The 13,107-nt window shown below is 39.4% G+C and overlaps 1 protein-coding gene across 7 annotated transcripts in view; it reads right to left on the bottom strand.

Moving 5' to 3' along the window:
* Positions 1-13,107, bottom strand: part of TRAK1 (trafficking kinesin protein 1) — a 118,061-nt gene that overhangs the window by 46,304 nt on the left and 58,650 nt on the right. The gene's annotated exons all lie outside the window — the stretch shown is intronic.

The raw sequence follows: 13,107 nt of genomic DNA, 5'->3' as shown, positions 1-13,107 counted from the left end.
GAACTGACAAGATTGGCATTTCTGTTTTGTAGCAGGCATTTGCTTTTGCCAATTTTTTTTCAGGTCCTGTATATACTGTAATCCTAGGAATTTTAAAGGCCTTATGATCAATCTGAAGTGTTTTTAAAATCCATACATATTAAACTGTTCAACACAAACAAATTCAGAGCCTCAAACCTGGAATTTTCTGTGTAAAACAGTTAAATTTACTTTTGATTAAATGCAAATTGAAAAAAAAAATTTTTTTAAGTGTGTCTTGCAAGTCTAAGGGGGAAGATGGAGTCACAACAAAACTTTATAAATTTCTCAAACCATTAAGAGAGAATCAATGAATGAGTACTATAAACTCAATGCAAAAACATTTTAAGTAAAAACAAACAAACAAAATGCACAAAGGCTCATTGTGTCACCTTTACATTGAGCCATGTCTTACTTCATTAGTCCCTATTGAAGTAGAACCAACGGGAAAGCTCATAGAAGATACTGCTCTGTGTGAGGTTGGCAAAACTGGGCTCTATCATATAAGACTGCATAGTGCATATAAAATATATACACAATTCTGATTCTGAATGACCTAAATATAATAGCCCTTGTAATGTATCTGGTAACTAAAGCATGTCACAAAGACTGTTGTATTACTATCTAAAGCAATTCATAACTGAAATGGATGTGACACACTTAAATAAAACCAGTGTTATTACCCTGCTGAATAATTTGGGAAAATTTTTGTCTGACAGCATGACTTTTTCTTGAAGGAGACACAGTGACCTTGGTTGAGTCTCAGAGATATTGAGATTTCTAAACAGAACAGAAATAAATTTGTAAAAAAGGTCAGCAGCTCCTGTTTTACTCGTATGAACTCTTCTTTTCCTTCCACCAATGTTTTTATGGCTTAAACATTCCATTCTGGAAAAAAGGGACTGTTAATACAGAGCTATATTAGTTGATTACATTGATTTCTGCAGAGGAGACTGCTGTAAGGCAACTATTCTTCACAAGTGGATTTATCTTTGACAGAGTTTCAATTACGGCTGATGCACAGTTTGGGCGATATTGTTCTAAGGTGGTTAATTCAGTATAAAGAAATCAAGTCCAAATTACTTTAAAATAATTGCATGCTGTGTGGTTAAACCTGACGCCACAGATTAGGTGGCATACAACTGACAACAACTGATATACACCAATGAATAAAAATAGTAGCTGATTAGGCATCCTGTTGCCTTACCAACCCAGAATGTCAAAGAATTTTAGGACCAAATCCTGTAAATATTTAGGTACATGCTTAACTTTTAGCCTTGTAAGCAATCCCAGTGAACTCCATAGGACTGCCTGCAGAAATTTTGTACTATCAGGGATTTTAGCTTACACTACTCTAAACCTAATTAAAAAGTTAGCAAGTGCTAACTGCAAGCTTATAGCCAGAAATTTACACCCCCCAAAAACTGATTAGATAAGAGAATAAAAATGAAACACAGAATGAATATATGCTACAGTGTAAACATAAACATGCTGCATTTACAAACTACATGTTTGCAGAAACCAACTGTTTTCTGCCAAGAAATATTTTAACTTGCGAAAATCAGGAGCATAGAGGAAGCAGGAAACTGGGGTAATCATTGCACAGAGAATTTTTCATGAAAACATGACAGAAAGAAAAGAGATTTGCATTAACAACGTAACTTTAAATGTCCATTTATAAAGAAGTTTAATGTAACCATAAAAACAGTTTCCAACACGATAATACATAAATCAACATCTAAAATGCCAACTGTAAATACTGACACAGACCAACATTTTATTATCCCAAACAACTGTTCATACACAGTTTCCTTGGCTATAACTTTCCCTCAGCAATGTTGGTAAATTAATGTTTGGGATTGTCATTACTAACACTAACACTGCCACCGTTTGTGACTAAGGTGACATGACACCACCCTAGTGACCGCAAAACTATCATCATCTTGATAAAACCCAAACAAGTAGATAACAGTGTGGTGTTCCCATGGACTGAGCAAGGTCATTTGACTGGGAGAAAGGTTGATAAGGGCTGTTACGTGCAGTTGCTAACTCAACTATTTCTTAAGAACTTGCAACACAACCTTTAAAAGCAGGATATCAGCACTTTTTGCTATTAAGCAGCAATGTCAAGACAATTTAAGTCACGCAATGCATGACTGAAACAGTCTTTTGCACCCACAAATCAAAATCTATCATTTTCAATAAATGTCTTAACACCCAAATAGATATGGGATAGTCAAAGCCCAACCTTCCCTTTGAATTTATATATATATATATATATAATATATATAAAAATTTTTGACAGCAGGTAATACGTCCCAGAAGCTATCACAATGGTCTCAAAGAACAAAGAATGTTAATAATAATAAATAATAATAAATAATAATAATAAACCTGATCACCAATGGCTTTATGGCCTCATTAAATATAAGCAACCACCAAAATTTAGATGAAGTCTCTGTTACATCACTCTGGACAGTATTAAGGGCCTTCAAAGTGCAATTTGAGTTTTCTTAATAGCCAGTCTAAACGAAAATTCAGGCCCGAGACTCCAGTCACAGACCCAACCTCGAAGACCGCAACATTACTGTTTTAGTTAATCCCCTTCCAGAAACCTCACACCCAGCTGAGCCACCACATAGGATAAACCAAAGCCTTTAGAGAAATATTGACTAAAACAATACATTTAACAAGGATTGCTGCTTTGGATAAGAAATTTGACTTTGAATATAACAGCAAGGTTACAAATGTACTGACACACTTCAATAGATTGGAGACTACAGTCACAAAAGCTAAAGAAATTGGTATCATCATAGAGGGGAGGAACATTAGAGGATTAATATAAAACTAATTGCTTCAACAAGAGAAAAAAAACAAAGCCATGAACCAAATACAATCAGAAACCTGATGGGAACAGAAAAAGATATTTTGATTACACAAACTTCTCCTGACTTTATGCTTTAGCCAATGAGATATGTAAATTAAAAGTATATTGCCCTAATGAATATGGTATCTGGCTTGTTCCAGTTCCTGTTGAACACTTGCCTTCTAACACTATTGTAACCATATGAAAAGGGCAAATGAAGGACAGTGCACTGTAATATAAAACCCACAGCACATAATTACTGACCTCCTCTTCCACACTAGCAAATCAGCAGCATGATAGGGATAGGGTGATGTCTGTGAGTACACAATCATAATATCCAAGTCAAATGCAATTCAGACCTCTCAATTCAGAGTTAGAGGAATATTAGGCAATAAAATGGTCACTCAAGTGAGGAAAAAGAAATCACAGGATTCCAAGAACAAAAAGCATTATGTACAAAATGTTGGCAGTTGCTTAGAAAACATCTTTGGATCCTGGTGACAACGATTTAATACAACATTATTATGTGTCACAAAAAATGTAAATACATGAAGATCACAGACATACTCTCAGACTCAGATTAATGGAAATCATTGGGGCTGTGTTTTAGTTGTGGGGGTTTCAGATGCATATAATGAAATGTACATATAGTAATTGCAATAGAGATCATGAATTCCTGTCATGCACAGGCTCTAAAACACAACCCAAAAACTTCATATTCTCCCACATTTTATACCAATTTAAAAGAGGATGTGGCTGTATGTGTCTATGTTTCTTTCAGGGGCGTTAAAAGACTAATAAATGGTAAAGTCCCCAGGAGACCAGGTTTTGGACATGCAATAACTCAAAAGGAAGGAGCAATGCCCAGTAAAGACAGGGTTTGAATCTTTAATTAGGGTGGGGTGCCTGAGTTATTTGCATTCTCAAGCATGTAAGAAGGAAGATGTGTACTTTATTCTTTATATCAAAATCTCCATCTAGTATACCATCTGACAGGGCTTGGAAAATTTACCAAATATCTAATAGTTTGAGGAAGATTTTAAAAGAAAGGAGAGAGGGAAGAATAAAGGGCTGCTGAGGAAGCCAACCTGCTCTTTCCTCAATCCTCACATTCCCAATTCCAGTTGCTGGGAAATGGAAGGGGACTAAGATTATGCCCAGGGTAAACTGACTTGGTACCTTTTGTCTTGAATTAGATTGTGAGCTTTGGGACAGGTAGCAGCATGCCATCTGACATGTTTGCAAAGAGTCTAACAATGAGGCTCCAGTTCCATTTGGGGCCTTTAGACACAGCCCTAATACAATTATTCTTATTAATTATTAACAATAATAGAGTGCTGTCCATCTCTGAACCTCTGGAGGCTGGGTGTCTGGTAAATTTTAAGCTACGTCTCCTTCTAGTTGCTGGAAAAGTCAAGAAACTTTCTGTCTCTTGTTCTCTCTCACCCTCTCTCCTGACTCCTGGGAGGTAGGATGGTCTATGTTATTCTATTCCTCTTCCTGCCTCTGTTTTTGAGAGGTCCTCCCTCAAGAACAGCTCCAAAGCCACTTTCTGCTGCTGCTCAGAGCTTCTCGAAACAGCAGAAGCCTGAAGGTGATTCCTGACCATTATAAATGCTGCACACGGGGTTTACATAGCAACAGTCAAACTGTGTTCAGTTACACTCTGCTACTGCTTGGCAAATAAGCAGCAACAGAGGCACTGGAATAAACTCAGAAGCACAACATTACATTGGTTTACATTAATTTCACTCTTTAAAGGTTATTTTTGCAAACTGAAGGGTAGAAACACTTTTTAAAATTGAATCTTAAATTCTACAGGAGTAGACAGCTTAGGTCCCAACAGTGCCCAGAGAAAGCTTCTCATTCTCATGAAGGAGTGGACATGGGATTTTTCAAGCCCTGCCATGTATATATCCTTTGCAACTCAATCTCAGTGATCCTATCTATGGAAATTCACTGTCGTCCCCCATTTTGATCCAAAACAGCCATTAGATGCTGTCAACAAGCCTTTATACACTGCAAAACTCGACTTTTCTCCGTAGCTTTTAAGGAAGAGGGAAATTGGTGAGGCTGGTTGCTTCAATTCTGCAGTTGTCAAGGCATGTTTTCGGGGGAGTGACTGAATGAGTATACTAGTATAGCTGCATATTTTCAAAGATTGTCATGGGTGCACAGAGCTCTGGATGCATATTTGTGTGTGATGTTACAAGTCAAAATAAATAGAACATATGCACCTAACAGGTTCTATAGCCTCACTTCTCTCATTTCCTGCATATACTTTTCTGCTTCCTTTCCCTCAACATCCTAATTCACCACTGTTTTTTATTACGAAGTCCTTAGGTGAAGGAATGGTCTTCCTCAGTGCTTGTATAGTATCATGCCTAGTGACAATGCTCAATATATATAACTTAAATCTACAACAAAACAAAACTCTTATCGTTGGACAAAAACACTTCCCAACCCTGAAATGCTGCAAGCCAGTCATTCGCTGCTTAGAAAAACATTATTATTATTAATAAATATTTGTATTGTGGTAGTCCTTAGAGACATCCACTAGTGTTCAGGGTTCCATTGTTCAAGGCACCATGCACCCACATAACAAAGAGAATAACTACCTCAAAATGCTTAGAATCAAAGTACAAGACAAAAGGTAATAGGTGGATACAACAGTGGGGGAGATCACCACATGGCAGTGAAAAAACTATTAGTGTAATAAAACTGTGGTCACAGCACATCAACTGCCTAGCCATGGTCAAGTCAGTCAGCAAGTAGATACAGCAGCTATTTTTTCCCTCTAAGTTACAAATTCTATAAGCAATACCACCAACACACAGGTCAAAATAAAACAAAATAATAATCACATTCTATGCTTGCTGACAGTCTGATTGTGCAGTTTACAATGCAATTTTATACTAAGGAGCAATTATTTCTTCCTCTGAAATTTGTAGAAGTTCTAATTTTTCCACCCAAGATGTGGTTTAAAGGGAGTTTACAACCACAGTTTACACACAGTGTGTTCAAACTGCTTGTCTCCAGGAGGCTCCAATATTAAGATCTCAAATACAGCAAACTAATGATGTGTTATATTATTCATTCTTAAACAGGTGAAAGGTTTGGGAAACAATTAGGGCATGGGGAAGGGGGCACGCAAAGAGATGGTAGCCATTTTGTAGCGTTCCCCTAAGGCAGGATATGCACTGGAAGAGTTTTCCTCTACTACATAGAGGATCACAGAACTCAACAAAGACAATCATCCTGAATGTCTCTCCCTTGCTTCTCTCATTAATGTCAAGTCCAGAAGGCTGAAGTAACTTTGACAACAGCCACAGGAGCAAGATTAACAAGATAAGGAGGATTCATGGGAGGACAAAAGGTGGGTCTGCTTGTACTGACTTCTCTGTGTTTGGAACTCAGGCCTTGTCTACACTACTGGGGTAAATCGACCTAAATTACGTTACTCCAGCTATGTGAATACCTTAGGTCGACTTACTGCGGTGTCTTCACTACACTGTGTCGACAGGAGATGGTCTCCGGTCAACTTACCTTACTCTTCTCAAGGAGCTGGAGTACCAGAGTCTACTGGAAAGTGCTCTGCCATCAATTTAGCGGGTCTTCACTAGACCTGCTAAATCGACACCCACGGCATCGATTGCAACAGCACTGATCTCCATGAGAGTGAAGCCAAGCCCTCAGTTTCCAATTGCTCAGGTCTTCAAAACTAGAGTGGAATCCTGTTTATTGAAACTGATTTGGGAAGCCTCTAATTTGGACAGTTACATCCAAATGACCCAGGTCCATAAAACAGTGAAACTTCTCAAATCAGACCTGCACAAGAACAGCAAGTTCTGCAAGGCATTTTAATACCAAACAGGTCAGTCAGATGTCTGGTTTTCCAGCCCCCTGATTCCCTCACACCCACTTATTTTGCTATTTTTGCCTCCCTTCTAGAAACATTCCCGCATCTCTCCTCCCTTCCTCTCCGTACAAGATTGTACTGACTTTTTCACACTAACGATCAGCTTCCTTCCTTGTCTCTTCCAGAAATGTTTCCTCTTTCTCACCCATCACCAACACAGATTTCTGCTCTGCTCTCTACCTGTCTCTTAACCCCATCTCCCTTGATCCACTTGCTTTCTCACTCTCGCTCCTCTGCATCTTTTCTTCTGGACTCTTCCCCATCACTAGCATGCCCTAGCCTCCCCTCCTCCACAAAAACAATTGTGTTCCCTTGATGCCACTTGTCTCTCCAACTACTGCTCCCATCTCCCTTCACCACTAACCTTACTGGATGCACCCTTTAGAACCATTGTCTAATATTCTTCTCCTCTAGCTCCATTCTGGACCTCCTCCACTATACTGAAACTGCTCTCCCAGGTTTTTCCCTGGCTAAATCCTTGTACTCCATCCTCATCTTTCTCAACTTATGTCTTGTTTGACACTGACAATCATACATTTCTCTCTGAAATCTTGTCTGCTCTTGGTTCCTGATTCCACCGATCAAGGTTTATTCTCCTGCCTTTGTGATCACTCCTTCAATGAATCCTCTTCCTCCCATGTCCCACAATCCATGATAGTCTTACGGTCTTGACCCTTTCCTATTCTCCAATCACACCTTCTCTCTGAACCATCTCAGCTGCTCCTGGATGATGACACTCAAGTTACCTGTCCACTCATGACCTCTCTCTCTGATATCTCATCCTGGATATCCTTCACAATTCTCCCTATTCTCAGTTACTTTTGATACTACCACAATGTTCCCCTGGCACTCAGACTGGCCAACCTGGAATTCATCACCACCTGACTCTCTCTTACCCCAACATCTAGGTTGTGTCAGTTCTTCCGTGATAACATTTGAGATCTATTCTCTTCCTTACACCCAAAGAGCCAAAACTCTTGTCCAAGGCCTCATCAACTGGGTCTTGACTATCCTAGACTCCTCCTCTCTACCCTTCCTACAGCCCAATCATCCACCTTAGGTCCAGACAAAATGCAGTTACTAAGATCCTCTTTCTTGCACACCACTCTGGACACAACACGTGCATATGAATCCTTTCTACTTTCTAAACCATTTCACCTTCATTAAGTGCAGGCTTCTTGTCCTCACCATCAAGGCCCTTCACAACTCTACCCCTCCTTCCTATTTATCCACTCTAGACTCTTTCAGCATTGTCCACAACTTGCTGCTGCTGCTACTTCTGCTCCCCCAATGCCTCCAGCCTTATTAGTTGGTCATGTATGAGCCATATCAGCTGGGAAAAAGAACTTACTCAGACAAATGTGAATGATAACTGGGAATAATTTAAGAACACCTTACTATAATGCCCAAAAAGCCACAATCCCACAATTGAGGAAGGAGGCTGTGCTGGTTAAAAGCCTGGTTTAGAGGGGAAGTGAAGGCAGCTGTAAAAAAACAATTCTATATACATAAAACAAATGGAAGAAAAGGGAAGTTGATAGTAATGAATATAAAAAGCTGAAAGCGGATGTTGTGCCAATTTTTAAAAGGATAAATAGGACGTTCCAGGTAATTACAGGCCTGTCAGCCTGTCATTGAACCCAGCCAAGATAATGGAAAGACTGATAAGGGACTTGATTAATAATAAACTAAAGGAGGATAATGTAATTAATCCAATCAGTATGGGTTTATGGAAGACAGACAGACAGAATCTTTTTTTGATGTGGTTTAAAGGGAGCTTACAACCACAGTTCACCCACAGAGTGTTCTAACAGCTTGGCTCCATGGAGGCTCCAATATTAAGGTCTCAAATACAGCAAACTAATGATGTGTTATATTATTCATGCTTAAACAGGCGAAAGGTTTGGGAAACAATTAGGGCATGGGAGCACAAAAGTGTGAGATGGTAGCCATTTTGTAGAGTCTCCCCTAAGGCAGGGGATGCATTGGAAGAGTTTTCCTCTACTACATTGAGAGTAGGTTGTTTTTTTTTTTTAATGAGATTATAAGTTTGGTTGATAAAGGTAACAGTGTTGATGTAATATACTTATACTTCCGTAAGGCATTTGACTTGGTGCCACATGACATTCTGAATAAAATATCAGAATGATTTAAAATTAACATGGCACACTCTAAATGGATTAAAAACTGGCTAACTAATAGGTCTCAATATGTAACTGTTATCAGAGAATTGCCATTGAGGGGTCTGTTTCCATTAGGGTCCTGGAGGTATTGGTTCTTGGCTCTATACTATTTAATATTTTTATCAATGGCTTGGAAGAAAAAAAAATCACTGATAAAATTTGCAAATGACAAAAATTGGAGGAGTGGTAAATAATGAAGAGGACAGGTCACTGATTCAGAGTGATCTGGATAGCTTAGTAAACTGGGCTCAAGCAAACTATATATATTTTAATATGATTAAATGTAAATATATACATCCAGGACCAAGGAATGTGGGCCATACTTATAGGATGCCAGACTCTATCCTGGGGTGCAGTGACTCTGAAAAAGATTTGGTGAATAATCAGCTGAACATGAGCTCCCAGTGTGATGCTGTGGCTAAAAAAATTAATGCAATCCCGGGAAGCATAAATAGAGAAATCTTGAGTCTGAGTAGAGAGGTTATTTTACCTCTGTATTTGAAACTGGTGAAACTGCTGCTGGAATACTGTGTCCAGTTCTGGGGCCCACAATTCAGGAAGGATGTTGATAGATTAGGAGGGTTCAGATAAGAGCCGTGAGAATGATTAAAGGATTTAAAAACATGCCTTCCAGTGATAAACAAAATAGATTCAGCTCTTTGAGTCTAACAAAGAAAGAGTTAAAGGGTAACTTGATCGGTCTTTAAGTACCTACAAGGGGAATATTTAATAATGGACTCTTCAGTATAGCAGAGAGAGATATAACATGATCCAATGGCTGCAAGTTGAAGCTAGACAAATTCAGACTGGCAATAAGGCATACATTTTAAAAGCAAGGGTAATGCTTTAAAATGCTTTAAGCACTGGAACAATTTACCAAGGGGTGAGGTGGATTCTCCATCACTGACCATTTTAAAATCAGGATTGGATGATTTCCTAAAAGATCTGTCTAGGAATTAGTCTGGGGAAGTTCTATGTCCTGTGTTGTACAGGAGGTCAGACTACATGACCAAAGTGGTCCCCTTTTGGCCTTGCAACTTATGAATCTTCTCACAGAATTCCATACCTCCTTATACACTGACCCTTAGGCATGGATTGCTCTCTGTGAAGTGACCTAAACCTGCTAACCTCCAAGTTTCTGTAAAAAACACCTATCCCTGCTTCAATACCTGTAAGAAATTAACCAAAAACAGTGGTAGATGGCCTGAGTGGTAGATGGGGTTAGCTGGCATTTATTTCACCTAGGTATCTCTGAAAAGATTTAAAATTGCAAATGTATATAAATTTGATTGTATTCCTCCCCCAACTATGTCAATTCTCTTCTTAGACTGTCAGCTCTTTGGGGCAGTGACTGCAGCCACAAGTGATTTTCTGTGCCTGAGTATTTGAGGATCAAACCTGAGACTCCTTAATGGGGCCTGGGTTTTCAGCATATGAGTGTTCAATTTTTGAAAGTCAGGTCCCTTTACAGGATCTCAACCTGGGCCCAACAACATCACTGCCTCCAAAATCACTAGTCATTTTTTAAAATCTTGGCTTGATATGGATTTGTTCTGCATTTATCTCAGTGGCCCTGCTACATGCCATGATCCTGACTCAGGCCTCTGGATGCAATTGTTACATAAATAATATATACTGTAGTAATAATAATAGCCTCTAACTGGCACTCCCAAACAGGTAACAATCTTTATCTGCAGCTAAATGACATGGAAAAAGTTTTGAAATTGTCTCTTATGTTTGAAAATAAGCTTGATCCAGTCTGCCAGACCATTGAATAGCATAAGGTGAGGGGCTCACAAATCAGCAAAAAGAGGGACCAGCTTTTAGAAGTTCGTTTTCTATCTATAAAAGCTGGAACAGTCACTATAAGCCATGTTCATTACATAAAATTCCACTATAGTCAGCCCACAGAGAAGTACCAAAATATTCTCAACCCTTCCCCACTTTCTGAACAATGAACATATGTTGTCCCACAAGTAACAATATACAAATAACATGCTGATGATTATCACTGTACTGTGTCTACATCTAGCTGAAGGTTTTTGGAGTGTATGTAACCAATTGCTCCCAGTACATAAAACAAGACATATCCAACATATAAAACTGGCGCCAAGTTTTAGTCCTTATTAAGTACACCTCTACCTCGATATAATGCTACCCAATATAACATGAATTCGGATATAACGTGGTAAAGCAGTGCTCCGGGGGGGGGGGGGGGGAGGAGCGGCGCACTCCGGTGGATTAAAGCAAGTTCAATATAACACGGTTTCACCTATAACGCGGTAAGATTTTTTGGCTTCCGAGGACAGCCTTATATCGAGGTAGAGGTGTATACCAGAAACTGGTATGAGGGTAATTCATCACAACATCTAAAAATTGCTGTATAAACCACATCAGTCACTACACCAAAATTACCTACACAGTCAAACAGAAGCATTCTGCTTGTCATTCTCAATCAGATGGGCAATGGAGCTCTAAAGACCCTTCGCTCAGACACCTCTCTCTATCACTCACTGTCCTTAACATGATGAAGGAAATTTGGAACACATAGCAAACACTCTGTGAACGGTTCCCATAGACATAGGCTATTATCTGTCAGATTCCCTTTTCTGCCAGCTTACTAGCAAGAAATAATTGGATGTTTCTCCTTCTTGATGTAGAATTTTGTGCTTGTGTCCTCATCTGCCTCCTCTCTAACAAACTACACAGGAACTTATGTGTTCTTTTAAAGCTTCCTTTTTTACCCATGTTTTCTTACACAAACCACCTTTTGTCCACAACTTGAAGGAATATCGTAGCATTTTCTTGCAACTTCAGATAGCAAACGGGGGAGGTTGTTTATTCAAATGGTGGGCAAAGAGGTGGTACTGCATCATAAGAGGCATATACTTGATTAAAAAAACAACAACACATGAAACACACAAATTGAAGTCCCATGCAACAGGAGCATTACCATGTTTGCCCTTAAACTATTTCAAGAGAAACTTTTTTTTAAAAAACTTCTTTTAAACAAACCAGAGTGTTTGACAAGATGGTCTTGCTTTATCCCCCACCCTCGTGGCCATCGCAGTTAATATTATTTCTGGCCACAAAATACTCTCTTCATACTCAATCTACTCTTCTCCTTAATCTCTGTTGTTCTCCCCTGCAGTCTCTGGATAGCAGCATGACAGGACAGTGTTCTTTGGAGTGCCAGCATTCATCTATAAAGCTGCTGCTTCAGAGGGAATGTTGTAGCGTGTAAGATGACACCAATGATATGTTTTGCTCAGTGTATCAAGTACTGTACATGAGGCAGTGTTCAAATGCTTAATTGGCTGGAGGGATCACTTGAGTGACGTGCCCTGTCTACCTCCTGTCTCCAGTCCCGGGGCAAAATATGCTGTCTCCATAGCAGCCAGGAAACCAAGGCCTTGGCTACACTTACCCGCTAGTTCGACAGCTGGAAATCGAACTTCTGGGTTCGACTTATCGCGTCTAGTCTGGACGCGATAAGTCGAACCCGGAAGTGCTCGCCGTCGACTGCGGTACTCCAGCTCGCCGAGAGGAGTACCGCGGAGTCGACGGGGGAGCCTGCCTGCCGCGTGTGGACCAAGGTAAGTTCGAACTAATTCGAACTAAGGTACTTCGAACTTCAGCTACGTTATTCACGTAGCTGAAGTTGCGTACCTTAGTTCGAATTAGGGGGGTAGTGTAGACCTGGCCCAAGACTGAAAATCCAATGACAGCACTAACACAATCATCAGCATTCCCTCTCCAAACTACCGGCATGCCTTCTTGATTGTCTTGCATTGCAATGCATGTTCCATCACAAATAACTTTTTAAAAACTTAAGTTCCTGAGATATGAACACACTACATTTTAATTTACATACTTAGGATTCCATAATTAAGTCTGAAGTTTGCATTTGTTCTAAAATTGACCCACCGTAAGTAACCATAAAACAAACACACAACTCTGCTCTTCTCCCCCATACCCACACACCTTCCATAGGGAAGTAGGGAGGAAAGCAAAAATATTTAACCTATAAGTAGTTGAAAAAATATTTGAAAAGAAGAATTTCCAAAGTCAATTTTTATTTCTAAAAGCTAATTACTACTTGAGCTAGACAAACTACATTT

This window comes from Trachemys scripta, chromosome 2 (assembly GCF_013100865.1).
Source record: "Trachemys scripta elegans isolate TJP31775 chromosome 2, CAS_Tse_1.0, whole genome shotgun sequence".
NCBI lineage: Eukaryota > Metazoa > Chordata > Testudines > Emydidae > Trachemys > Trachemys scripta.
This window is presented reverse-complemented; position numbering and strand designations above follow the sequence as displayed.